Source organism: Hemicordylus capensis, chromosome 15, assembly GCF_027244095.1.
Source record: "Hemicordylus capensis ecotype Gifberg chromosome 15, rHemCap1.1.pri, whole genome shotgun sequence".
In the NCBI taxonomy this organism is placed as follows: domain Eukaryota; kingdom Metazoa; phylum Chordata; class Lepidosauria; order Squamata; family Cordylidae; genus Hemicordylus; species Hemicordylus capensis.
In genome coordinates this window covers 6,561,953-6,589,935 of record NC_069671.1, presented here as the reverse complement: position 1 = coordinate 6,589,935, position 27,983 = coordinate 6,561,953, and the positions used below count along the sequence as shown (strand labels likewise).

The following is a 27,983-nucleotide window of genomic DNA, read 5'->3' as shown; positions in this document are numbered from 1 at the left end:
AGGGGGGACTGCCAAGGCAACCCCTCACTCTCCGCCAGGTCACCCCATTGCCCACTCCCGCACCCAGCCGGCGACAGAAGCACTCACCGGCTGGGAGTGCGAGTTGTAGGGATGTGCAAACTGGCTCAAGGTCAAGCCAGTTCGCCAGCAAACCAGTTCGGCACGAGGGTTCACCCTCAAGCTGGACTGGGCTCGGTTCGGCTGACCTCGTGACCTGGGTAAGCAAATAGCTTATACGCATGCATGGCGGCCTTCAAAATGGCTGGCGCGAGGCCAGAAAGGACCCCAAATGGACTGAACTGGCTCTGTAAAGACCGGGGGGAGGCCAGTGGGAGGGGAAGCTTTAGACACACACCCCCGCAGCTACAGCAGCACCCCTGGAGGTAGAAGAGTTAACCCGGACCTGGCGGTGAGCTTAATTAAAAAAAAAAAAAGATTTCGAACCCCGGACCAGCTCAAATTCAAGCTGAACTGGGGGGGGGGTTCAGTTTCGAGGGTGCAGTAATCTGAACATTCCCAGTCTGGTTCGAGTCCAATCCAGACTCAAACCAAACCGAGCAAACTGGTTTTGTGCACACTCTGCAGTAAGATATTCAGGCTTTTACCCCATAGAAGCTGCCAGGTTTCTCAGCATTCCTGCTTCTGTTTATCTTTTTATGGTTGTGGTTTTTTTGGTGTGTTATGGTTTTACTGTCTAACTGATCTTAAGGTTTTAAATGTGATATAGGTCACACATGAAAAACCAGTGAAACGTCACCCCAGCTAGGTAGCAATACATTGGAGGGAGAATTACGTAAGTAAAGTTGTGCCGTCGAGTCGGTGTCGACTCCTGGCGCCCACAGAGCCCTGTGGTTGTCTTTGGTAGAATACAGGAGGGGTTGACCATTGCCTCCTCCCATGCAGTATGAGATGATGCCTTTCAGCATCTTCCTATATCGCTGCTGCCCGATATAGGTGTTCCCCATCGTCTGGGGAACATACCAGCCGGGATTCAAACAAGTAACTTCTTGCTCCCTAGGTAAGTTACTTCCCCGCTGTGCCATTAAGTGGCTTATATCTAGGTAGGGCTGGGAAAAACTCCTGCCTGAAAACCCGGAGAGCCACTGCCAGTCAGTGGAGACGATGCGGAGCTAGATTATTTATTTATTTATTTATTTCATTTCATTTCATTTGTATCCCGCTCTTCCAAGGAGCCCAGAGCAGTGTACTACATACTTGAGTTCCTCCTCACAACAACCCTGTGAAGTAGGTGAGGCTGAGAGAGAAGTGGCTGGCCCAGAGTCACCCAGCTAGTCTCATGGCTGAAGGGGGATTTGAACTCGGGTCTCCCCGGTCCTAGTCCGGCACTCTAACTACTACACCACACTGGCTCTATGGGCCAATAGTCTGACTTGGTATGACTTCCTACGACTTACAGAGCCCCGGTTTCTCACAAAAAATAAAGCTCGCCATTGAAAAGACGCCTGCCAAGCATCAATCGCACATGACTTGCCGGGCGTAGCTACCTGCCTGTGTTGATTTGCGGCAGCAGCTGGCTAATCTGATTCCGACCCACCTGCAAACAATTGCAGCATGCAAAGTGATGCAGGTGCAGATCACGGAGGATCATTTTTCGGTTTTCCGAAAGCGCCGTAAAGAGCCCAGTCTTTCAAAGCTATTCCAGCTGCCTGAGCTGTATAGACATTTGCTTTTATTATGTCTTCTGGGAATTAGAGCAGTGTTTATCTTCTTCCCTTCAGACATTAGAGATCACATTACTTCTTGTGTTTGACACAGAAGAGCCGGAGAAGTGGCAGGGATGCTGAGCTAAGAAACGGTATGTTTTGCAAGAGGCATTTTATACCATACCTCCTCCTCTGCCCCCCCCCCACAACAAACTGGTGTGCTCTCATGTGACTTCATTGTTAATGCTTATTGAATCTGTCTGCGGACCTAAACCAAAACCACACCACAGCTGAGCAACAGAGATTAAAGGAGGAATGGCTCAGGAGTGCCATTAAGAATAACCTCCACTATGTGTTTACTGTAAAAAGAGAACAGTGTTCACCAGGATTTTATTGGTGTGTGTGTGTGTGGGGGGGGTGTTTTCCATCAATTCGCTGATTAATTTAAATTGCTTTAACTGTTTGATTTTTTAATAGTATTAACCTTTTAAATTTTACATTGTTGTAAGGTTTTCCCCTTTTTAATTGTTGTTTTCATTGTTGTGTTGTAAACTGCCCAGAGGTTTGCATTTTGGGCAGTATGCAAATATGTTCAATAAATAATAAATAACTTACTCAGCTACAAACTTGTAATTAACCCAAATGTGCCCTTGATTAATCAGGCAGCAGATGTACAGACATATTGTTTTTCATGCAAGTATATATATAAATTGCAGATGGCATGTTGGTTGGTTGTTTGGTTAAGTGCCATCAAGTTGGTGTCGACTCTTAGCAACTACACGGATAGATTCTCTCCAGGATGATCTGCCTTCAAGATGGCCCGTTAAAGGAAGCATTTTCCCTTTTCTCTCACATAGATGAGAATGCCTCTAATATGGTGCCCGCAATGACACATATATGCATCAACTAAACACAAAAGGAAAGCTTTCTCTTTGCTTCAGAACTGTTAATAGTACCAATCATATTCAGCGCAATTTATCCATGAAGATTTCTTTCATCAGGTGACCACCCTTGATATTACACTCCAAAGACATTTAAATACCAGTTCCAGGGGAGCAGCAGCAGAAGAGAGGGCATGCCCTCACCTCTTGCCTGTGGGCTTCTCAGAGACACCTGGTGGGCCACTGTGTGAAACAGGATGCTGGACTAGATGGGCCTCCTTGGGCCTGATCCAACAGGGCTGTTCTTAGGTTCTTATACTAAAGATCAAGGTGAAGGTAAAACCAACATTTAAAATGTTAGCGGTTGAGCTTTTTATTTTTCCACAGGTGTTCATTTTATGTCTTCTTCGCACCTGCTAATGTCATAATAGCCCTCTCCAGGCATTAAGAAACTGGGTATAGTGTACCTAAGTTGAGAGGGAACAGGACCATAGTGGCTACCCCATCCTCCCCCATAGTGGCATACCCCACCAATGCCCTCCTTGCCTCCTGCTCTCCTCTGGCTCAACCCTAGTCCGCAGAGGCAAGTGCTAAAACTGAAGGGACCAGACTCTCCTTATGTTCTGGCTGTGCAGGAAGCACAGAGACTGTACCACGCCATGCTCCTGATGTCAGCAGCAGCATGACCCAGTGCAGTGATGTCATCATTGGGGGCATGTAAATTTGGCCCAGATCAAATTATGAGCTATATTCTGAATTTGGGCGGTGGTGGTGGGGACGGAACTGTTTTCTGAGCCTAATCCCAAGGCCGATTGAAGGAGTTTGCCCATCACTCTAAGAAGCCAGTATAGGAAAATAAGAAGTTGCCATATACTGAGTCAGACCACTGGTCCATCTAGTTCAGTATTGTCTTCACAGATTAGCAGTGGCTTCTCCAAGGTTGCAGGCAGGAGTCTCTCTCAGCCCTGTCTTGGAGATGCTGCCAGGGAGGGACCTTCTGCTCTTCCCAGAGCGGCTCCATCCCCTGGGGGGAATCTCTTACAGTGTCACACATCAAGTCTTCCATTCATATGCAACTGGGGTGGACTATGCTTAGCTAAGGGGACAAGTCATGCTTGCTGCCACAAAACCAGCTCTCCTCTGTATGGTCTTCAGCACATCAGAGTTCATACTAACTTGTCGAGGAGATGCAAGAGACTCTCAGGAATTATCTCAGACTAAGATCAAGGAACAGTGATTCTGACTACTAATTTCTCACTCTTCCTACAGACTGAAAACAACAGCTAGGAAGAATGAGTCCAGACATCACCCAAGCTACTAGGACTTGGAAAGCTATTGCAACAGCTGCTCTACTCAAAGAGCCAACTCCGGGCGCCCATAGATCAAACTGAAATCCTTGGGAGCAGAAGACTATTTATGCTAGCCTCTTAATTGAACATTCCTTTGCCAGCCAAGACGTTCCAGGCTCTGCTACACAAATAATGCACGCTAATTTGCAGTTAAGCGCTCTGGTTGGAAACGTGTTTATAAATATCTTGCTCAGCTAAGGAAAGAGCGCCCGACAGAAGGTAGTGTTGTAATGGGACGACAAACGCAATGGTCGACTAATATGAATAGCATCTCAGTCTAGGAACGGATAGCCTCCTTTCAGAAAGCTCACCCATACCTCAGTGGGTGTACTGATCGCCTAGGGGTGTGCACTCAGGTCTAGCAAGGCAGCGACTGGAGACAGAGCTCAAAGGAGGAGTTGTGGGGCCAGCAAAGGCTGGCGGCAAATGGGGACTCACATAGGAGCCAGGAGCCCACCTTAGGGGATGGAGCTGCTCTGGGAAGAGCAGAAGGCTCCAAGTTCTGGCAGAATCTCCAAGAAAGGGCTGAGAGAGATTCCTGCCTGCAACCTTGGAGAAGCTGCTGCCAGTCTGTGTAGACAATACTGAGCTAGACGGACCTATGGTCTGACTCAATATATGGCAGCTTCCTATGTTCCTGATCCCAAGCAGGTGGCCGAGCTGGCCTCTCTCCTCCTGAGTAGGCCCACTGGGAAGGAGGCCCAGAGCAGCTAGACAAACCACTGTCTCCAGTAGAGTTTGGCCCTGGCACCTTGTCACCTCTGCTTCTGGAGTCTTCAGGGTGATGGGTCGGACTTGTTAAGGGGTTATTTATGTATTCTTTATTGTATTTGACCAATTTCTACACCACACAAAACTCATGTCTCTGGGCGTTGTGTAGTGATGAGCTAAGATATGGGTGGCTCAGGTTCAGTTCAAATCTTTACTGAGTCAAGAGGTCTACTGGGAATGGGGCTGTAGCTCCTTGACAGAGCATCTACTTGGCATACAGAGGGTCCCAGGTTCAATCCCTGGTGGCATCTCCAGGTAGGGCTGAGCAAGACGCCTGCCTGAAACCTTGGAGAGCCGCTGCCAGTCAGTGTAGACAGTACTGAGCTAAATGGACCAGTGGTCTGATTTGATGCAAGATAGCTTCCTATTCTCCGTCCTGAGTACTCTTGGACATGTTATCTCCTAGCATAACCTACCTTAGAGGGATGTGCCAAGGAAAAACACGTATGTGGATATATTGCAATCTGCTAAGTCTTAAAACAGTTTGGAAAGAAACATGAAGAAATAAGGGGCCTTAGAAATTTGGCACTATATATATATATTTTTTAAATGATGCCCTTCTCTGTAGGATCAGGAGCTAGTGGGGTCTCCCCATCCAGTCAGACATTTGGAAATGCATATTCAGAGGCAGATGTACTCTGTGCCCAGCACTACGGCAGCAACCCTGCACTGCTAGCTAACTGCAAAGAGGATGCAACATGTGACTATAGCTCTATTCAGACATTATGCTGTACGAGTGTACAGATGTCTGAACACTCGCACATGTGTTTGTGTGAATGATTGTATCTGCATTCATTTTAAAAGTGAACCTGGGTACAGGCCCCCTGAAAGTCAGGATACAGACAGGAAGTATACTGCTGCACCTGTGTTCCGCATAATGTGTGAATAACTGTGTACAGATCTGTACCTGTGCATGATGTACACTTGTGTACTGTACATGGTATGTCCGCACTCATACACTTGTTGTACAAGTGCTGGACGTACCATGTGAATAGGGTTAAAGAATTGGCCAGAGTCATGTGGCCAGATGTCCTTTATCTAGAGGATGTATTCTTGATCCCACAGCATAAAACCTGTAGTTGAATCCAAATAAGACGGAGGTACTGCCTGTGAGGGGACAGGACCTGAGAGATGGTTTAGATCTGCCTGTTCTGGATGGGGTTACACTCCCCCTGAAAGATCAGGTACGTAGCTTGGGAGTGCTCCTGGACCCAAAGCTCTCCCTGGTTTCTCAGGTTAAGGTGGTAGCCATGAGTGCTTTTTATTAGCTTCGGCTGATACGTCAGCTATGTCCATTTCTAGAGGTGAATGACATTAAAACAGTGGTACATGCTGGTAACCCCCAGGCTTGACTACTGTAGTGCATTCTATTTGGGGCTGCCTTTGTACATAGTCCAGAAACTACTACTATTAGTACTGAATGCACAAGCCAGATTGATCTCTGGGACAACATGAAGGGACCACATAACACCAGTTTTAAAAGAACTGCACTGGCTGCCAATATGTTTCCGAGGGAAATACAAAGTGTTGGTTATCCTCTATAATAAAACCCTTGGTGTCCGTCCGTGGACGGACACCAAGCGTGTGTCCGTGCCTCCCTGGCCTGTCCTGGGCATGCGCGGAGCGCATGCCCAGAACAGAGCAAGGGAGACACGACCACCGGCACCCGCGGGCGGCGGCGGTGGGTGGCGGGCCTGCTGGAGCCGTGGGTGGCCGGCCCGGCCAGAGCCGCGGGCCGCAGTGGGTGGCGGGAGGGGGAATGGCGGCGGGGGTCCAGACCGGCCCAGGGAGACGGAGGCCGGGAGCCGAGCGGAAGCCGAATAAAACTTAAACTGAAAATGCTGCCGCCGCCGTTGCCCCACCCTCCCTCCCAACTTCCGAAACCACCTTACCCCGGCCCGTGACAGTTGAGCAAAGACAGACCTCAATTGAAGAGGGAGAGAGGAGCTCGCAAGCAGTGCTCCTCCCTCTACAAAGCCTCTTCCCGAACTGGCGCTTTGGGCGGAAAGGACGCCTCTTGCGTCCTTTCTGCCTAAAGCGCCAGTTCGGGCAGAGCCTTTGCTCAGAGAGGAGCACTGCTTACGAGCTCCTCTCTCCCTCTTCAATTAAGGACTTACTTTGCTCAACTGACACGGGCCGGGGTAAGGTGGTCTCGGAAGTTGGGAGGGAGGGAGGGTCGGACTTCGGCGGCAACGGCGGCGGCAGTATTTTTTTTTTTTAAAAACCAATAAAGAGAGAGGAAAAGGCTAGCGCCCGTTATTATAACGGGCTTCAAAATACTAGTTACCTATAAAGCCCTTAACGGCTTAGGTCCAGGCTATCTGAGTGAGTGTCTCCTTTCTCATAAACCCTGCCGCCTGTTATGATCTTCTGGAGAGGTCCAGTTACGGATGCCACCAGCTTGTTTGGTGGCAACCCATTACCAGTTTTCTCTGTGGCTGCCCCAGGGCTTTGGAATATGCTTCCTTCTGAAATAAGAGCATCTCCTTCTCTGTTTGTTTTCAGGAAGAACCTCAAGACTCTCGTGTTTTCGCAGGCTTTTAATTAGAATGAATTTTAATAATTTAAAAACTTGTTTTAATATATATTTTATTCTATTGTTTTTATTGTCGTGTATTTTAATTTGTAAGTTTTACATATTTTAAATTTTGCATACTGCCTAGAGATGTACATACCAGGCGCTATAGACATATGACAGATAAACAAACAAACCAACAAACACTCCACTGCACTGAACATAGGAGATGCCACTTCTTTGAAAACACTCCCCAGCCTTCCCACCACGATATAAAACAGGCACTTGAATGTCTTCTGTTTTGAAGCTATGATCTCTCAGATCCTGCCTATTTGACTAGATTAGCTGTGCCTGCGGCCTTATCAGGGATTGGCTGCAAGGGGATTGAAGTCCCTTGGTACTGCGCATCCAAGAGTCTCAAGTCTTATAAAAAGGATGATACCGCAGAATCCTATTTTCTTCTTTTAACAAACTGAACTTAAGTGCATTTTTAACTGAACTTGATGCGCACCACATTGAGATTGCCCATAAAGTGTGACTCACCACATACATAGGACATAGGAAGCTACCAAATACTGAGTCAGACCATTGGTCTACCTAGCTCAGTATCGTCTACACTGGTAGCGGCTTCTCCAAGCTTGCAGGCAGGAATATCTCTCAGCCCTATCTTGGAGATGCCAGGGAGGGAACTTGGAACCTCAGATGCTCTTCCCAGAGCGGCCCCACGCCTTAAAGGAAATATCTTACAGTGCTCACACATGTAGTCTCTCATTCATATGCAACCAGGGCAGACCCTGCTAAGCTAAGGGGACAAGTCATGCTTGCTACCACAAGATCAGCACTCCTCCGCATTAAGAACATGTTTAACCTCTCTACCCCCTTGTCACAATTTGTCCCTCTAGAGCAGGGTTTCTCAACGTGTGGGTCCCCAGATGTTATTGGACTTCAACTCCCATAATCCCCAGCCCCAGTGGCCTTTGGTTGGGAATTATGGGAGTTGAAGTCCAATTACATCTGGGGACCCACACGTTGAGAATCCCTGCTCTAGAGACCCCTCCTCACTACAAAAGTATACCACACATATCATGACAATCCCAGCATATATTTTTAATGTCTAAGAGATATGTCTACAAGCCCACCCTTAGGTTCAGCCTGCCCCAAAATACTTTGGGAGAAAATGTATATGCAGTCAAGGTCATTATAACTTATCTCATCCTCCTTAAACCTATACAAGCATTTTGGACTCTCCAACTTTTGTAAGACCCTCAGCAGACCCTTCTCTGCCTCTTAACTGCAGCAACCCGCCCCCCGCCCTCCAAATGGCTTCTAAATGACATATGCCAGCAATAACTAATGCTAAAGGACAATCACATGGAAAATCCACTGAAATGTGACCTTTGTTCAATTAAGAGAAGACAAAAACATACAAACGTTTAGTTATCATTTTGGAAAAACAGACATAAATAAGTACACCAGCGTCACCATAACAAAGATCTTTTTAAGCTATTCAATATTGCTTTGCTCTAACTTGGGATAAATGACCAAATGTTTCTACCACACCATGATTATTGACAGTCACCACATCATGGGATTTGCGGGATTTTGGACGACATACAGCAGCCCAACCCATGGCTGGCTTTCAACCCGACCATGTTTTCATCCAGCCTGCTTTTGTCATCTGGCTTGCTATAAGTGTGGTGGTCCAGAAGCTAAGCACACTGGATATGAACTGTATGGAGGGATGCTCACAGTGGCTTCTTTGATGAATCGCTTCCGCTTGCTACAAGATCTGGACTTGTGGTAGCAAGCATGAATTGTCCCCTTTGCTAAGCAGGGTCCACCGTGGTTTGCATTTGAATGGAAGACTACATGTGTGAGCACCGTAAGATATCCCCTTAGGGGATGGAGCCACTCTGGAAAGAGCATGTGCATGCTAGGATGCAGAAGGTTCCAAGTTCCTTCCTTGACGTCTTCAAGATATTGCTGAGAGAGACTCCTGCCTGCAACCTTGAAGAAGCCACTGCCCGTCTGTGTAGACAATACTGAACTAGATGGACCAATGGTTTGACTCGGTATAAGGCAGCTTCCTATTTTCCTAAGATGCCACAACGCACTGCCTTCTTTACAAACCTCACCCTTATGACAATTCATCATCTTTGCTTGGTTGGCTAACTGGCCTCCTTTACAAAATACTGAACTTCTGAGTCATTAAAATACATAGAAATAACTTTTGCTCTGAGCTGCTTTGGAGGCCTCAGTACAGAAAATAAACGAAACGCTCTCATCAGAGAGAATAATGAACAAACCTTGATGTGGTATCTGAGAATATAACTCCTAGCTTAATTGGATAGTGATCATATATGGGTAGGATCATTCCAGAGAAATTTCTATGTCTGCTGGGCATGTTTCCCACTGCTGGGCATTGACGCTAAGCTCTTCGGTCTCATCCTTTTAGGGGCATGAAGGAGTCAGACAGTATGACCCACAAACAACTCAAGATGACACATATTTGGCCTTAAGCCATCCAGGGCTGCAATCCTAAGCATTTGGGTGTAAGTTTAAATGATGAAATTCTAAGTGGGATGGGTAGGCTCACCCAGGTGACCCCAAAGAGCAGATTTCCACAAGCTCTCTGACTACCTGAATGAAATATCTTGCCCAGTGACAGAAATAAGGAAAGGGTCAGTGTGCTAGAGGGGGTGCAAATATGCACCAGTGTACCTGATCACTGCTGCTGCTGAGGCAGCTCCTAGAGCCAAAGGGATAGAGAGATGGGGCTGTAGTTCAGAAATGCATCTGCTTTGCATGCAGAAGGCCCCATGTTTCATCCCTGGCAGCATCTCCAGGTAGGGCTGGGAGAGACTCCTCCCCAAAACCTTGAAAAGCCACTGCCAGTCAGCGAGACAGTACTGAGCTAGACGGACCAATGGTTTGACTCAATATAAGGCAGCTTTCTATGTTGCTAAGAGCCATTTTACAAGCCTAGCATGTAATGCACACAAAGGAGAAAATAAGTGCTATAGGTCATGCCTTTTTTTGACCATGCCTCTCCATCGAATGGAAAGGTTAATAGCGATAGCAAGTGACGGTGGCTGCAGAAGGTCTTCATCGAGGTAGCTATTCCTCCTCTTCAAAAGAAGTTGCAACTGCAGCTGCTCTTCAAAGCATTTTAATGCTGACTCTAATCAGACCCCAATCCAATTTTTACTCATTTCAGTCATGTCCAAGTTAGCCTTGATCTCTGGGTCTTGTTTTTGTGTCCTTTACAGCATCGTGTCTGTGTAGACATTCTAGAAATAAATCACAACAGTCCAGGGCTGACATCCTGACTACCAAAGCATCCACACGTCAAAGAGCTGGGGTGGACGCAGTGAGAGCCCGTGCACTGCTCAATTACTTTCTGAATTATGAGTGCAATTACACAAGAGCACTCATATTCTGGGGGGCTCTCCCAGGCTCCATGGAAGCAGAAGCCTGCCTTGCTAGACCCAAGTGCAGACACAGCCAAACAATCCCCAGTCTTCCTCCCAACGTTGGAGCTGGAAAATGGGCAGGGGAAGGTGCACAACCAAGGGGCAAATGGAGCTGCCATATACTGAGTCAGACCACTGGTCCATCTAGCTCAGTATTGTCTACCCAGGCTGGCAGCGGCTTCTCCAAGGTTGCACGCAGGGGTCTCTCTCAGCCCTCTGGGAGATGCCAGGGAGGGAACTTGGAACCTTCTGCATGCTCTTCTCAGAACGGCTCCATCCCCTGAAGGGAAGATCTTACAGTGCTCACACATGTAGTCTCCCATTCAAATGCAACCAGGGTGGACCCTGCTTAGCAAAGGGGACAAGTCATGCTTGCTTCCACAAGACCAGCTCTCCTCCAAGGTTCTGAAGGTGGCTGAGGCTTATCATACTCGCTGGAGAGATGAAGAGCCCTCACCACGATGAGCAGAAGTGAACACTGATTTGGGGTTATTCATATGTTCATTGCTTCATCTTTTGTAGTAATGTATTGTATAAAATGGTCAATGCAATTAATTTCCATAACTAGATTGACCATGTAACTCATACTATTTTGACTTTTACAGTCAGTAGCCCTCCAGCACGTTTTTCAGGGTTGGATTTCTCGAACCTCCAGTGTTGCTCTGTAATAAGCGTGAATTGTCCCCTTTGCTAAACAGAGTTAACTTTGGTTTGCATATGGATGGGTGACTACATGCAAGAACTGTCTGTTCTAAGATACGCCTGCCCCTTAGGGGAGGGGACCATAGGTAGAGCATATGCTTGCAACCAGAAGCTCCCAGGTGCAATCCCCTAGCATCTCCAGGTACCGTGTTTCCCCGAAAATAAGACACTGTCTTATATTTATTTTTCCTCAAGGAGACACACTATGGCTTATTTTCAGGGGATGTCTTATTTTTTATTAAGTGTGGTACAACAATCTACATTTATTCAATTATAGTTAAGTCATCTTCTTCTGGAACATCGTCATAACTCTCCAAACCCGGAAGTCCATCCTGAATTTCTTTCAACTCCATTTCCTTTAGAACCATTGGCCCCAATCTTTCATGTCGAGCAATAGCAGTGAGACTGGTGTTTGTGTGGGGTGAGAGAGACCCACAGACTGTTGCTGGTCAGTGTTGGGGAGCAGCAGCTTTACTGGTGTGTGTGTGGGGTGAGAGAGACCCATAGACAGGGGCGTAACGATACCGGTAGGGGTGGCAGGCTGCAAGCTGAGGCATACGGTAGAGGGAAGTACGGTAAAAATCTCCTCAGAAAATCTCCTCCTCAAAAATCTCCTCTCCTCCTGGCGGCGGCGGGCGGCGGCGAGAGTAAGCGCGGCGGCGGCGGGAGGCGGTGAGAGTACGCCGGGAAGCAACGCCGGGCCAGACGGCAAGCCTCGGCGTCACTCTGCGCACTCCCGCCCGCCACCGCCGTGCTTACCGTACCGGTACTCTCGCCACCTCCCGCGGGCGGTGGCAGGCGGGAGTGCGCAGAGTGACGCTGAGGCCTGCTGTCTGGCCCGGCGTCGCTTCCCGGCGTACTCTCACCGCCTCCCGCCACCGCCGCGCTTACTCTCGCCGCCGCCCGCCGCCGCCAGGAGGAGAGGAGATTTTTGAGGAGGAGATTTTCTGAGGAGATTTTTACCATACTTCCCTCTACCGTATGCCTCAGCTTGCAGCCTGCCACCCCTACCGGTATCGTTACGCCCCTGTCTGTGGGTCTCTCTCACCCCACACAAACACCAGGGGGATAGGGGAAAAGCTTCAGCAAGCAGCCTGCTACTGAGCCAGGAGAGATCACCACTATGTCTTATTTTCGGGGTATGGCTTATATTGCACAACTGCTTAGAAATCCTGCTACGGCTTATTTTATGGGTATGTCTTATTTTCGGGGAAACACGGTAGGGCTGGGAAAGACTCTTGGATTGGGGATCATGCCTTAGCTCAGTGGTACAGCATCTGTTTTGCATGCAGAAGGTCCCAGGTTCAATCCCTGAAATCTCCAGGGAATTAGTCACACACGGCTTCATGCTGTGGGATAAATGTTGAGCAAAGCCACTTTGAATCACACTCGCGGCATTGAGGGAAGCAGCCCCTCCCCTCTGCTCTTGGGTTTTGTTTTGGTGCAGATTCACATGGCATGCCTCCGTGTTTTCCTTCTAGCCAATGGGGAGGGGGAGAGAGAGAGCTTTCTAAAGCGCTATATCTGCATCTCTTTAGAGTATCTCTCTTATCATGCTAATGATCCTACATCAGTGCCTCTCCCTATTTGCTTTGGCATTTTCAGAAAAAGTAGCTTAAAACCAGCATTTTAAAAACCCGGAAATACCTCAAGATAAGCTAGAATTTGCAAGACAAAGCCTGATTTGTGTGTGGAGTGGGTCCAAAGATCTCAAAGAAATTTCGGAGTAAGTTTGGCTGGTGTGTGAATGCACACACTCTCTTCCGAAGGAGATCTGGGGTAACAGTCCTGTCTGTAAAGCCTTCAGGTAAGGCTGGGGAAGACTCCTGCCTGAAACCTTGGAAAGCTGCTGCCAGTCAGTGTAGACAGTACTGAGCTAGATGGACCAAGGGTTTAACTCGGAATAAGGCAACTTCTTATGTTCCTGTTTCTAAGAGTATTATCTTCTTGTTCTCCTCTGTTTTTCAGTTTATATAAATTTAAAAATGGACAGAGAAGCCAGTATTCTTAGAATAAGACCTGTTCCATAGCACTCATGCGATGCTTTTGACACTATGGATCTTGACACTGCATCTTCAGACTTGCCAGCTTTTCACCTGAAGCAAAATGCAGTCACTGCCACCTTCTGCATTTGTTTGGAGTTTTTGAATTTGAAAACAAATCATGTTATCTGATGGAGGAGAAACACCACCAGATTAATAACGTATCAAGAAGAGGAAGCTGAACACTAGGAGGCTAGGAGAGGCCGCATGGAACCAAGATTGAACCATGGTTCCATGTGACATCTGAACCAGTCCTAATGTTTCCTCAAATGACCTTTGAAGCTTTTTGCTGTAAATTGCCATAGGCTGCAATAGGCAACTTTTCCATTTATGGAACTGTTATTGAACTCAAACCCCTCTCACCCCCAGCCACAATTTATTAAAGAATGATGAGAGCAGTGTTCCCTGCAACAGGGACTTCCAATATTATGTTGACTACAGTCCCCATGATCTGCAGCCAAGGGTCACTGCAGCTGGAGCTGCTGGGAGTTGTAGTCAACATCTGGGATTCACCGTGACAGGGAACACCGGATGAGAGTTGTAGTTCATCAATAGCTGGAGTGCCACAGATTGCCTATCCCTGCCAGAGGTCAACATGCTTACAATAAAGTCTAGTCAGACACAATATTTGTTTCCATTCCCCACACAAATTTATATAGAACATTTGTCAACTATAAAATGCCATAACCCGCTCCCTAAGGTAAAAACATACGGACTTCATTTAACGTTAACCATGGTTCAGCGTGAGGTTTGAACTCGTCCCATGATTCAGACCGTGTACAGTTACTCTTCAAGAGCTCCTGCTAGCTCACTCTCTGGGCAGCCAAGATTGTTAGAAACAATGACATGGGACCATGCACTCTGTATGTACGCCAAAGGCATCACTCCATTTGCTTAGGAGATAAGGAAGACAGCCGTGTGACTTGTGTTGATAACACGGATGCCGTTATTATGAGATCGACAGTTAAGGGACGCTGAGTGATGATAACAACGCTGAGTTATTATGAGTTAAGGGACACTGCTTTATTGCAATTTAATCTTGAATACATATAAGACCAGATCTCTAAACCTTAAGGAGTGTCTTTCTGCTCCTTCCTGAAATCTGAAATGGTGCTTCAGTTGCCAAGAAATGCTGAAGCGTATCAGGGTTCTTGGTTCACAAACACGTACTGTAGCTGCTTTATGCTGAAGACATGATGTCAGCAGACCACTTACTGCTCTATACAATTACTGCTGTGGTTTCTCTTGCTGCTGCTGAGGCGGCATTTTGTTTGATAAATTCAGCCTCCAGTGGGACATCGGTGAGGTCAAGTTGGGATTGCCAATGGCAGTATCAATAGCAGTCATTTGCAGCCGCTGCCAAGCCCTAACCACTTCCTCCTCTTCAGCATCTTCAAGATCTCCCCATCCCTTTCTGAAACAGTTGTTAAAACCCTCGCTCAGGTCTTCTCCGCTGAATTCTAGAACTCTTCACCCAAATAGAGTTCACTGCAGGACTAGCAAAGAGATTCCTGGGTTCAGAAAGAGACAGTTCTCCTGTCTTGCCTGCGTAGACACTCTATGGTCTTGCAGACTACAATTCCCATCATACCTATTGCCCATCATACCGATTGCCCGAAGCTGGGTAGTGGGAGTGTCCAGTCAGGATTCCAGACCTGTGCAGACCCCCGAAAACTGGTAATGTGTCAGCAAAAATCTACTCTGGGAAATCTAAAATGGCATCACTGCTGAAGGAGGCATGTGTCTACACTACCCATCATCACCCAGTAAGCTTGCAAGGGCCTAATGTGGAGCTCTTAGTGGGCAGTGATGGGCAAGCTTCAGAGAGTGGCTAGGTGGACCTCCCTGATGGGTGTAGACCCTTCGGCTCATACCTGACCTGGCCAACCCCTGCAGCTGGCACAGAGCTGGACCAGTGCTGCTACCTGAGCATCTAGGAGCAGAGCGAGATCCAGCAGCGTCCCCGAAATGCAAACCTGGCCTTCAGGGAGGGTAGCTGATTGGTAGAGTACATGCTTTGCAGGCAGAAGGTCCCAGGTTCAATCCACAGCATCATCGCATAGGACCGGAAAATACCCATCTGAAACCCTAGAAAGCTGCTGCCAGTCACTACAACAGAAGACTGGGCTAGAAGGACCAATGGTCTGATTCCCTATAAGGCAGATTCCTGTATTCCTAGTGCCACCCCATTCAGACCAGGCTGACACAGCATCACAAAATCCACAAGCCTCCTAACCAGGAGCACATTTCTCTCTTGTCTGGTTTTGATTTCAGTTTGCTGGACCGCATCGTCCATACCATCAGTGACTCCAAGCGCCGATACAGAACCTCCACAGATATGACTGATCAGGAAGCTTGGCTCTCATTAGGTGTGTTTGTTTTTAAGATCTTCATGACTTTCCTTCCACAGATTTTTAAAAAATGCATGCACCCATCTTCCATGCTATAGTTCACTTACCAGCTGTCCTCACACCCTAATGGACCCATTTAGCATTCTTATTAAAATGGATGTTCAGTAACTACATTTCAGAAGCTTGTTTGCACACACAGACACACAAATGCTCAAGAGTGATGAACTGTAATTCCTTGGAACATCTAGAGAGATTTTCAAATGCTTGCTTTCAGTTTAAACAATGGGAAGATGGAATAATACAAACTAGCTGGCCCAGGCGCAGAGCATCTACGCCTCTAGTTCTCCCTCGTTCTCGGCCCCTCGCTCTCAGGCCTCCCCCCTCCTCTTCCCCCCTCCAATGTTTTTCTTTCTCTGGCCGGTCACCTGGCCAGCTGCTTTTCCCAGCCAGCCACCACTTTCTCTCCCCCCCCGCCATTGCCACCGCCAAATTTCCCCAACAGCCGCCGCCACTTTCTCTTCCCCCCCCCCGCTGCTGCCGCTTTTGTTTTCTCCCCGCCCCCTCCGCACTGGGCCGATTGAAGCATCTCTCCAGCAGGCTGCCCCAGAGAAGGAGGCTGTGCCGCCCTCTCCACCGCCTGCTCGGCCGTGCTCCACATTCAACCCCAGTGTGGGCCATTCTTACATTTGGCTGAGCAGGTGGCCCGAAGAGCGGTGCTGCGCTGCCCTCTCCGCCGCCTGCTTGGCCGTTCAGCTGGGCAGCAGTTTCTTCCCCCGCCACCTGCCCATCCCCGCTGTGGCCCTCCCATTCCCGCCGCTACCCGGCAGCTGCTCACAAACTCTTGTGAGAGCTGCCACACTTGGGATTAGCGACGGGTACGTCTTAGAGAATTTTATAGAGAGAGATGGAAAGCAACTTGTCGTCAGCTACAGGAAATTGAAGCACAAGCTTATGTGAGGCAGGTGCAAAAGGGGGCTGGAAGAAACAAGGCTTGCTCACACAACTGCCAGCAGAGTAAGAGCTCAGCCTGAGTAGGGGAGCTGGGCACACTCCTGGTTTACGGTTGTGGGCTTGCAAACATTAAGGTAGGAGGAAGTCAGAGTGATTGTGTGCTAGGCAGCAGCTGGGTAGGATAAGTGTACCCTGCCTAGATTCCGTCCCCAACCTTTTACTAAGGTAGGAGGAGAAAGAAGAAGAATCCATCCTACCCAACTGCTACTACACACCCAATCATTCTGCCCACCTCCTACCTTAATGTTTGGAAGCACATGGCCAGTAATCAGGAGATCACCTGGCTCTTCAACCCAGGCTGGGGGCTTCTCCCACCCCGCCAGTGGTTGTGTGAACAAGCCTACAGTCAGGCTTCTTGAGGACTAGTATATTTGCCAATACCAATATATGTATTAGTGTATTATTTACAGATTGCCAAGAAATTTAGGACCGACAAAAGGAAGTCCTTTGTCACACATTGTATATAATCAACCTATAGAATTATCTGCCACAAGATGTGGTGACAGCCAACAGCCTGGATGGCTTTAAGAGGGGTTTAGATAAATCCATGGAGGAAGGGTCTATCAGTGGCTACTAGTCAGAGGGCTATAGGCCACCACCAGCCTCAGAGGCAAGGTGAGCAGGTGAGTAACAGCAAGAGAGAGGGCATGGCTTCATCTACCGCCTGTGGGCTTCTCAGAGGCATCTGGTGGGCCACTGTATGAAAAGATGCTGGACTAGATAGGCTTTGAGCCTGATCCAGCAGAGCCTTTCTTATGTTATCAGCTGCAGGGTATGATGGACAGATAAAAGAGCAGCAGACTGAGCTGCCTAAGGCCTTGCACCAAGTATCCAAGGCTTGACTTCTGACAGCTCACTAGAATGGAACAAGATCACAGGCAGACCACTGGGTGAGATTAGGCTAGATGCAAGGCAAGAAGTTAGGATGTTGCTCCAGCACTAACTAAGGGCTTGGGCAGCCTTGCCATCTAACTGATGTTTCTAGCTCCGTCCCTCTGCAGGGGCAGTCAGGGCTCAATGGGGCAATGCTCTGTTTATCAGGGGCTGGCTCCATTTATGCCAGCCCCTGGGGGTTCTGAGTCAGAGGAGGAGGGTATGGATGTGGCACAGTGCAGAGCCTACCAGAGAGCCAGACTCATCTGGCCAAGCAGGGAAGCAAGAGCTCAGCCAATGAAATCAAGCAACACAAGTCACACAAAATGGAGGACAACATCTAAAAACGCCTCTAGAACCTTCGAACCAGCTTGAACCGAACCTGGCTCGATTGGTTCAAACTCAGACCGGCATTGCCAATGCAGTGTCCTGTTTGGTCCGAGTTCGAACCTGTTTGCACATCCCTAGAGGAGGGCAGTGCCATCTCCTCAGGTCACACCTGCATGGCCTTCCTGAGGTTCTCATCCTGAGAGAGTGGTTTCCAAGACTCCTGAGGGTGGTCCGTGTGGCCCTAACTTTTCTATCCTCTGTGTCTTTAGCGATAAAAGGGGGCCTTACCTCTGGGCCATGGTAAGGTAAAGTGTGCCGTCAAGTCGATTCTGACTCCTGGCACCCACAGAGCCCTGCGGTTTTCTTTGGTAGAATACAGGAGGAGTTTACCATTGCCTTCTCCCATGCAGTATGAGATGATGCCTTTCAGCATCTTCCTATATCGCTGCTGCCTGATATAGGTGTTTCCCATAATCTGGGAATCATACCAGCGGGGATTTGAACCAGCAACCTTCTCCTTGTTAACCAAGCATTTCCCTGATGCACCATTAGGTGGCTTGACACCGACATAAATGTGGGCCCAGCAGATGCCATTTAGCCAAGTGTCCCTTCAACCCTCGATCTGGCCCTGACATTTAGTATAACGCTTACTAGCCAAATCAGTACATTTGGAGTATATGCTCCAATATCAGGCACAAACCCATGGATCACCGTGACTGACAGCACAGCAGGAAGACGGATAGAGCTGGAAGGTATGCACTGATTTCCAAAATCATTTCTGCAGAGGAAAAACATTGCAGAGCTCCACAGTACAGCAGCTAAGCTTTGAAAACCACAAACTGAAGTCATGGATGCAATACGGCCCATGCAGCAATTTTCTCTTCACCCAGACAAGTGATCTTCTCCATGCGATTTCAATGTCAGGGCAGCAACTTCTTAGAGCTTGCCAGGTGCTTCATTCGACAAGGGCAGGTGTGCAAGCGCCATTGAAAAGCTGACAGCTCTGCTCACAGCAAGCATGCACCACACCATGAAAGCAATATATGTCTATCAAGCACAGTTTTGTCCTTCTTAAAAAACATAAAAAGCACACAAAAAACACCCCAAGCCTGCAGGTTTAACTCTAGACTTTGGGGGAAGTTATGTAATGGTAGCCGTGTGACTCATTTGAGTATGGATAAATGTAAAAATAGATGAAACGTTTAAGGATATAAGTTGTAAGTTATTGGGAACTCGCCTAGCTTTGAAAGAGATATGCGTGGTAACGGCTAATTTTATGATAAACACAGCCCAGCTTTATTAATAGCAAAATTCCATCATGATTTCAGAATGTTGGCTTTCATTTAATGTGAGAGAGAGAGAGAGAGAGAGAGAGAGAGAGAGAGAGAGAGAGAGAGAGAGAGACTGTTTTGAAAAAACTGTCATTTTCCAAACGAACAAGGATATGTTTTTGGACTTTCCAACCTGATTCACATATTTTTGCATCCTAGAAAAAAATTGTCATCACTACTAGATGAGGGGTCCCCCTTTGTTTGCAGTTGAATAGAAAACTACATGTGAGCCGGGGCGTAACTATAATAGGGCCAGGGGAGACAGTTGTCTGGGGGCCCACTGCCTTGGGGGGGGGGTAGAGGCAAGTCATATGACTGACTCCCCCAGCCGTGCACCTGCCTGGGCTTCCTTCAGTTTTATTCATCCTCTGAAACTGATGTGAGTGTTAAGACCTGGAGCTACCAGAACAGCATGTCTTTCTCTAGCACCATTAAATGACTTGCATCGTCCACAATTTACAAAACCTTTTAAAAAATGATTTAGGATGATGTTCTATTGTGGCACATAGGGTATATATAAATTTTACCACTATTCAGCCTCATTTAAGATTTCTTTACTTCATAAGCTGAGCTTCAGTGAGTGGTGGGGCCCATTTTAAAACCTTGTCTCTGAGCCCACTCCAACCTTGCTACGGCCCTGATGTGAGCCCCATAAGACATTTCCCTTAGGGGACGGGGCCATAACTCAGTGGAAGATCATCTGCATGCCTGCATGCAGAAGATCCAAAGTTCACTCCTTGGCATCTTCAAGTAGGGCTGGGAGAGATTCCTGCCTGAAACCTTGGAGAGCTGCTGCCAATCAATGCAGACAATACTAAACTAGATGAATCACTGGTCTGACTCTGTATAAGGCAACTTCCTTTGTCTCTATATGTCACAGGGACATAAACAAGCTTGCGCAGCATCCTGCACAACCATTTGCATTGTATTGTTGCTAGTATGCCATGCTGTGCTACAGCTAGCACAACTAGTTGCTTTCTTTGCTTTCTTCATGCAACAACCTTGTGATATATCCTTACACTAACACAACAGAATTTACGCCTCTGGGAGACTAGTCTGTATACTTCCCCTAGTGAGTTTAGGAGCTGGGAATCCCAGGGCATACACAGGATGAAACCTTTTTTTTTTTTTAACATTAATTTTTTTGCTGTCATTTATTTTAACTAAAGTTTTATTTTTTTTTCCCCTGTTGTCATTTATTTTGTTTTGTTGTAAACCGACCAGAGACATAAGTTTTAGGCAGTATAAAAATATGTTAAATAAATAAATAAATAAATCCACTATTTTGTGTTTGGTTTTTTGGACAACTTCATGTTTGCAGTAAATCCTCCCAGTAAATCCGCGGTAAAGCCTGCTGTGTGTCAAAATCCCAGGCAGCCGTCTCTCCCAGCCCTACCTGGAGATGCCAGGGAGTGAAGCTGGGACCTTCTGTATGCAAGCAAGTAACTGCTCTACCAGTGAACTATGGCCTCATCCCCTAAGGGGAATATCTTACAGCGCTCACACATGTAGTCCCCCATCCAAATGCAAACCAAGGTGGACCCTGCTTAGCAAAGGGGGCAAGTCATGCTTGCTACCACAAGACCAGCTCTCCTCCCTAATTACATGCACCCATATTCCACCACCACATTTAGGATAGGTTGGCGATGTCTTGTCCAGACTGGCCCACAGAAGTTGTACCTACAGCTAAGCTGGCATGGTTAAATATGTTTGAGAATGAGTTGCAGGACACTCCTCTTAGGACACTTGAATTTTTCCTTTTGCATACCACAAGATTAGAACCTTCAGATCAATGGAAAAATCACTGCTTTCCCACCATGAACACAATGGTATCAAACAATACGGTCAGTAGTGTTGATGGACATGCTTAACCAATCCAGACTCTTTTATTAAAGACTGGCTCCCATTCATCTCATTGGTGATCATTATCCATCGGTCAAATGTTTTAACAGGAGACATAAAATAATTTTGGACCAATTTACTGTGTAAAATGCAATTTTTGGTTTACTCTGACTGAATTCCTGAACAGTCAACAACAGGGAGGTAATCAACAGATTCGGTCAACCTACCAAAGGTGCTTGATTCAACCAACAAGGCTGATTCAGCCCAACACAATACTTTTGGTTCCAACAATGTCCCATCCCCAAACAGTAGATATTTTAAAAGCTTCCAAAAATGTTTAATTACACATTGACTGAGCTTAATTTATTTGACAGAAACAATTACTTGCATAGGAATGAAGCACAGGAAAAAAGCAAAGTTGGAGAAAACGAAGGTGTGTCTATTTATGCCAAACCTCCTAAAGAGGATAACCAATGTCAGCTTTAAGTATCTCCTACATTTTTTAGTTTTGACTAAGAGAGGCCTTTATCATCTGAATTTGGCTCAGAGAAAAGCACTCACAGACTATTTCTGATCCTAATGGGATATTTGAGCTCTGTTGAGTAATTGGGACAGACTAAAATATGATTCTAAGAACAAGACAGTGGGTTGGAAGCCTATATCCACACAGAAGTGCTCTTTAAACCATTTGAGTTCAGCAGGGCACTTGTAGAAGATCCCTGTAACAACAGGAGGTAGGTAATAGGTAATAATTGATAGCAATAAGGTAAAAAAAACAGTAGCTCAGTGGTAGAATACACAATTTGTATTTTGAAACTTTGTAGGAAGTTTCAAGTCAGGTAGGGAAAGGAAAGATCCTGGGGTAAAATCCTGAAGAATTGCTGCTAATCCGTGTCAACAATTCTAAGCTAAACCAATTGATCAATACTAAGATGGACCAATATTAAGCTAGATGGTCAGACCCAGAATATGGCAACTTCTTGAGCTGACTTGCCTCCTGTTTGAGTTCCCAGGGACTTAATATTATGATCACAGATGCTGCATGAATTATCCTTAAATACCTTCCCCTGCAGCAGCAGCAGAGTGATCTTTGTTAGCTGCCCCATAAACAAATTGGTTTAAAGAGCACTTCTGTGTGGATATAGGCTTCCAACCCACTGTCTTGTTCTTAGAATCATATTTTAGTCTGTCCCAATTACTCAACAGAGCTCAAATATCCCATTAGGATCAGAAATAGTCTGTGAGTGCTTTTCTCTGAGCCAAATTCAGATGATAAAGGCCTCTCTTAGTCAAATTATTTTATTACTTTATTATTTATTATTATTTACATTTTATATCCCACTCTTCCTCCAAGGAGCCCAGAGCAGTGTACTACATACTTAAGTTTCTCTTTCACATCAACCCTGTGAAGTAGGTTAGGCGGAGAGAGAAGTGACTGGCCCAGAGTCACCCAGCTAGTGTCATGGCTGAATGGGGATTTGAACTCGAGTCTCCCCGGTCCTAGTCCAGCACTCTAACCACTACACCACGCTGGCTCACGATACAGCATTAAAACATCAAGTAAAAACACATAACACATTAAACCACAACACACCAAAAAAACCAAAAAAAACCAAAAAAACCCAACCCAACACAGAGTACAAAACAATTAAAAATAAATGTTAAGACTGTTTTTAAAAATCGGTATGGATCCTGCATACAAATCCAATGCATTTCATTTCATATAACATTATTTTTATTCATTCATTCATTCATTCATTTTCTATACCGCCCTTCCAAAAATGGCTCAGGGCTGTTTACACAGATAATAAATAAATAAATAAATAAATAAATAAGATGGCTCCCTGTCCCCAAAGGGCTCACATTCTAAAAAGAAACACAAGATAGACACCAGCAACAGCCCCTGGAGGAATGCTGTGCTGGGGGTGGAGAGGGCCAGTTACTCTCCCCCTGCAAAATAAAGAGAATCACCACGTTCAAAGGTGCCTCTTTGCCAAGTTAGCAGGGGTTAAGCTTTTATATGTATTTATGTGCTTGGAAAGTGTTTTTGTGAACCAACATATGTGGACTTGAAAATTCTATCTGAGTGTGAATATATTTTTGCTTCTCTGTTTTGGCAGTGCAGGGATTAAACACAAACCATCATTTGCTCACCCAAACTTGCCATATTTGATGTAGAAATTTGACTATAGATTTTAAACTTGAAGTTAAATTACTGCTTATGTTTGGCTCTCTGTGGACATGGCTTCTTTTGGTGATGCAGGGAAACTGCAATGTTTATATTACTGGGAAGATCTTGGAAGGGCTTGCTTGTCTTTGAACACATTCACTAGATTTACAGTCCTATTAAAGCATGGCCTTTATCTAAAATTACTTTCTTTACACTTGTGCGTCCCAATAACAGAGTGTGGCTTTAAACCATACACCACATAATAACAAGCCGTAATATCTGCTTAGACAATGCAGAGCTGTCAGCAGATGGGCAAGAAAGGAATAAAGAAAAAGGAAAAACAGACGCACACCTTGACTTCCACATAACAACAATATTTGTAGTGGCCCAGTTTACAATTCTATATGCTGATTCATCGTCATAAGCAATGCCAATTTCTTTTTTAATTGATGCACCATTTTAGCAGCATTGTTAGTTAACTCCTGGGAGTTTCACAGCCATGAAGTGTATTTCACCCAAGGAGGAAGCTTGGCAGGCACCCCATTTCTAAACAGATGTTCTAGTTCTTTTTCTTCCACCTTCTTCTGAACCCTAGTAGCTCATACAGGCAGCAGTGCCTGACATCTTACTGTCTAACATTTTACAGATGAAAACAAATGTGCTTAAAATGCCCCAGTTTTCATTCCAAGGATCACTGTCCAATTTCTCTCCCCAGCTCAGCTGCACCTTACACATACATTGCTGAAGGATCTTCCCTATGCGGCACTTCTTTACTCTGCCATAAGCTGCCTCCCACTGATCCAACAGCCAAGCGAGTGTTTGTGTTAAAGATATGCTAGGGAAAAAACCCAGTGTTTTACCTGTTCTCCAATTCAAAATGAGCCTTGCACCAGCATGTAAGATGGCAAGTAGTACACTACACTGCAACTTGATGCACAGGTGTGCATTTCCATGGATGTGTATTAGGAACAAAGCACATCCACCCCCCTACTCAGAGACTCCTAGAGCTAGTGACCCTGGGAGGATGTTGAACTATGAGGAAGGACAATTGCTCTCCTTCTGCTAAATAGAAGACATCCCCCATTTGCAAAGGTGCTTCTTTGCCTGGTTAGCTGGGATGATTCCCAAACAATGCACAAGGTAGTTTCCTATCTCAAAGGAAATCACAGTCTAAAAAGAAAGTTACGCAAGAGAGACACCAGCCACTGGAGTTAAAGGCAACTGGAGTCCAACCTAATCTGCGGGGCTAAGTTTGAGAAGCCCTGAAATAGCGACTGTCCCTGAAAAACAGGGGCAGGTATAAGAACCAATGCAATCTGTCCTTCTTCTGCTCCCTGACTTGGCCATTTTTATATGTTGGTTGACAGTCCAGTGCCATGAAAGAGAGCTTAGCTGTAATTTTCTGTATGAAGCTCTAAAGCAAAACAGGAAACGGTGATGCTGTCTAATATCACCACACCTATTTTGCTCTCTCGTGTGTTTTATTGCTTATCCTCCTGTTAAAGGACACCCCCCCCCCCGCAACAGAGGTTTGGGGATACAAACAAATGGTAACCTAGTTATATGTGTTTTCAGGCCAAGGAGTTGTAGCGTGAGGAGTCCAGACCTTGGAATAGGAAACCGCCAAGTATTTTCTGTGCTTTGACATGTCTCTAACATGGGCCAAAGTGACCTCATTTTGCAACATAACACAAACACATCAGGGCAAGAGTTCATCAATGGATCCACCAAGCGAACACTGAACTCCAGAGTCTCTTAGAGAGGCTCAGTGGAACAGATTTATTTATTTATTTGAGCCTCCCACCAAGAATAACTAAATATAAAGTAAAATGGATGCCTCACCTGTGTTTCTAGCTAGAGGTCAAGCATAGTGAAAAAGCAGAGAAAGAATGTGCTTTAAGGCACAAGGGTGGAGGGAAAGACCAGAGTGAAGCAAACAGCTTGTGCCAAGTTGTGGGGCTGCCCCAATGATCTCAGCCTACCAACAAAGGGGCAAGAGGAGAACATATCCCGGACTTTGTGCTTTCCACAGTTTTGAACAGCGGCAGAAATTGGGATTCAAAACAGAATTTAGATTCCTGGGGTCCAAACAGAGGTAGCCCTTCTATACAGCGAGGTAAGGTGGCCGCCTAACGCAGCAGATTATTGGGGCTCCAGTGAAGTTGCAAGAAGCACTCCTGACCCCCTCACTTAAAAAGAAAGAGGCGGGGAAGGGTCATGCAAGCAGGGTAATGTTTGGTACCTTGCTTCAGACTCACAAAAGTCCTGAGCTGGCACTGGGCCCAAACTTCACATGACGCTAAAAGCATTACCATATTTGCCCCGATGAGCATAGTTTTTCCTTAACCAATAACAGACAGATCAGGACCTGCTCCCCACACAGATCATGATTATGGGGAGAGATTAGGGAAGCCTCAAATTATACCCTAGAATAAAAGCTCCTACTGGCACCAGTGGCAGCATTTTCTAGGATAAACAGCAGCGGAACAGCACAGATCAGGACCATGGCAGGGGAGAGATAAAGCCCCTTCTCCACCACTGTGGTACTCACTGCTTGGCCATTCCCACTACACTTTCTGTACCATGCCTTCTAGGTTGCTTTGCCATGCCCCTAAGCATTCACAGGAATGTCCCTATTTTTATCAGTGAAACATTGAAAGATATGCTTTGCTTACCAGGATGAAGAACTTACAGTGCTGGATAGGAGTGGGGGATGAAGCAAGGGCTGAAACAAGGTCAATGGATGGAGGACGACAGTCATGGGACGGGAAAGGGGTAGAAAGCATCCTCTGCACTGAAATGCCCACGAGCCCCGTTATTGACCTGAAGGTTTAAATGCTATTGGGGAGGGAGCAATGACAGCAAATGCCTTTTTTGCTGAAGGTCATAGGTTCAATCTGGCATCTCCTAATCTGGAAAACGGACTCTTACCCTGGATCCTGGAGAGACATCACCAGTCCAAATAGCATTTGGCTAGATGGAGTCAAAGCCACCTAATGGCACAGCGAGGAAGTAACATGCCTAGGGAGCAAGAGGTTGCTGGTTCAAATCCCCACTAGTATGTTTCCCAGACTATGGGAAATACCTATATCGGGCAGCAGTGATCTAGGAAGATGCTGAAAGGCATCATCTCATACTGCACTGGAGATGGCAATGGTCAATCCCTCCTGTATTCTTCCAAAGACAACCACAGGGCTCTGTGGTCGCCAGAAGTTGACACCGACTCGACGGCACACCTTTACCTTTAGATGGAGTGGACCAATAGTCTGACCTGCTATACGGCAGCTTCCTATGAGCTTTGCACATCAAAACCAGAGGCACTCTTACCCCTGGACTTTGGGGCTGAATTCCACGGCCTCCACATCCCCTGGGCCCCCCCAAATCCTCTTTAGTTTGTCCTGGAGTGTGTGGTTTGCACCCTCAAGAACTTACATGTTAAAAATGATGCTTAACTTGCAGCAGGGGAGCCTCCAAAGGCCTTTACGTCCAGGCTCCAAAATTACCTTGGTGCACCTCTGATCAAAACACACATTTGCTAACCATGGTGATGCAAATATATATAGTTTTTCTGGCTTCCCATGCTCTTGCTCTGGCAATGGGCAGGAGGAGGAGATTTCTGACCAAGTGAAGAAAACTCAGCAACGTGACTACTTTCCCCATTGTTGTTCTTCTGTTCTTTGTGTTAGGCATGTCATGTCATTCCTAACCCTTCTGCTTTGAAACCATTGCATTGTGTTCAGCAAAGTAACGCAAAGGGGAAAGGGTGTATTTGTTTCTCAAATGTATATTCTGCCACCCATACACAGATGCTTAGATTTTAGCTCAGTTCATTGGAAAGGAGATTTCAACATTTATAATGGCTGGAACTATTTGAGCAATGGATTTTGGGTTTCCCCTGTTTCTTCCACTTTAATAGTGAAGGAAAAGTGTCTTCTCTTAACTTCGAGTAATAGCTGTTGTAAAAGGGTTGCTTTGATTTCCCGCCTTCCACAAGCCTGAATGGCTCTGCCATATTTATTCAGCCCTTTCCATTCTAGTAGCCAGGTTTTACCCATGGGAGGAGGAAAAACTATGTCAAGAGTGACATATGCAAAGAATATATTTTGCTCTGCCAGTTGTTGCCATATGCCATAGTAGCCTTGAAGAGATCCATCTTTAGCTGAGAAGAGCTGGCAAGAGCCAATAGGTCTGCAATGCATTTTGAAACCATCTCCCCTTCTATTCACGTTTGCTATATGCTACAGATTAACTTTCATTCTGTCCTTATGTTTCATTTGCTTGAAAGCTACTGGAATGTTCCCTTTGATAAATATATTCCCAAGTGGTCCAGTTTTGCTGCATCTCTGCTAAGCTTCTGGAAATAGCTTCACATATATAGATAGATAGAGTGTGTGCGAGAAAGAGAGTTATCTATGGTTTCGGCAACCATGGTTTCATGTATCCACAGATGGGTCTTGGAGACCCGGTTTCATTATCTGCTGTATTAAAAAAAAACAGGCAGTTTTCACTTATCCACAGTACCTGGGCCACCGGAAGTGACTTCCGGTGTCATTTGTGGCTCATAGTTACAAACAAAACAAAACAAAAGCCCATAAAAATCAGCAAAAAAATGGCCAATTTGGAGGTTGGGGGGGCATTATTGGAGAGCTGAGAAGTAAGGTGTTTTACTATGCTTTTT

General features: G+C 46.3%; 1 protein-coding gene and 1 long non-coding RNA gene across 6 annotated transcripts in view; one reads left to right on the top strand and one right to left on the bottom strand.

The window, feature by feature from the left end:
• The window catches only part of ZDHHC8 (zinc finger DHHC-type palmitoyltransferase 8), a 151,159-nt gene that overhangs the window by 82,042 nt on the left and 41,134 nt on the right, over positions 1 to 27,983 (bottom strand). The gene's annotated exons all lie outside the window — the stretch shown is intronic.
• LOC128338081 (uncharacterized) lies at positions 1,590 to 7,250 on the top strand. The gene is made up of 3 exons (XR_008312499.1): positions 1,590 to 1,816; positions 3,815 to 4,113; positions 7,171 to 7,250. It is a non-coding gene; the product is annotated as an uncharacterized LOC128338081 (long non-coding RNA).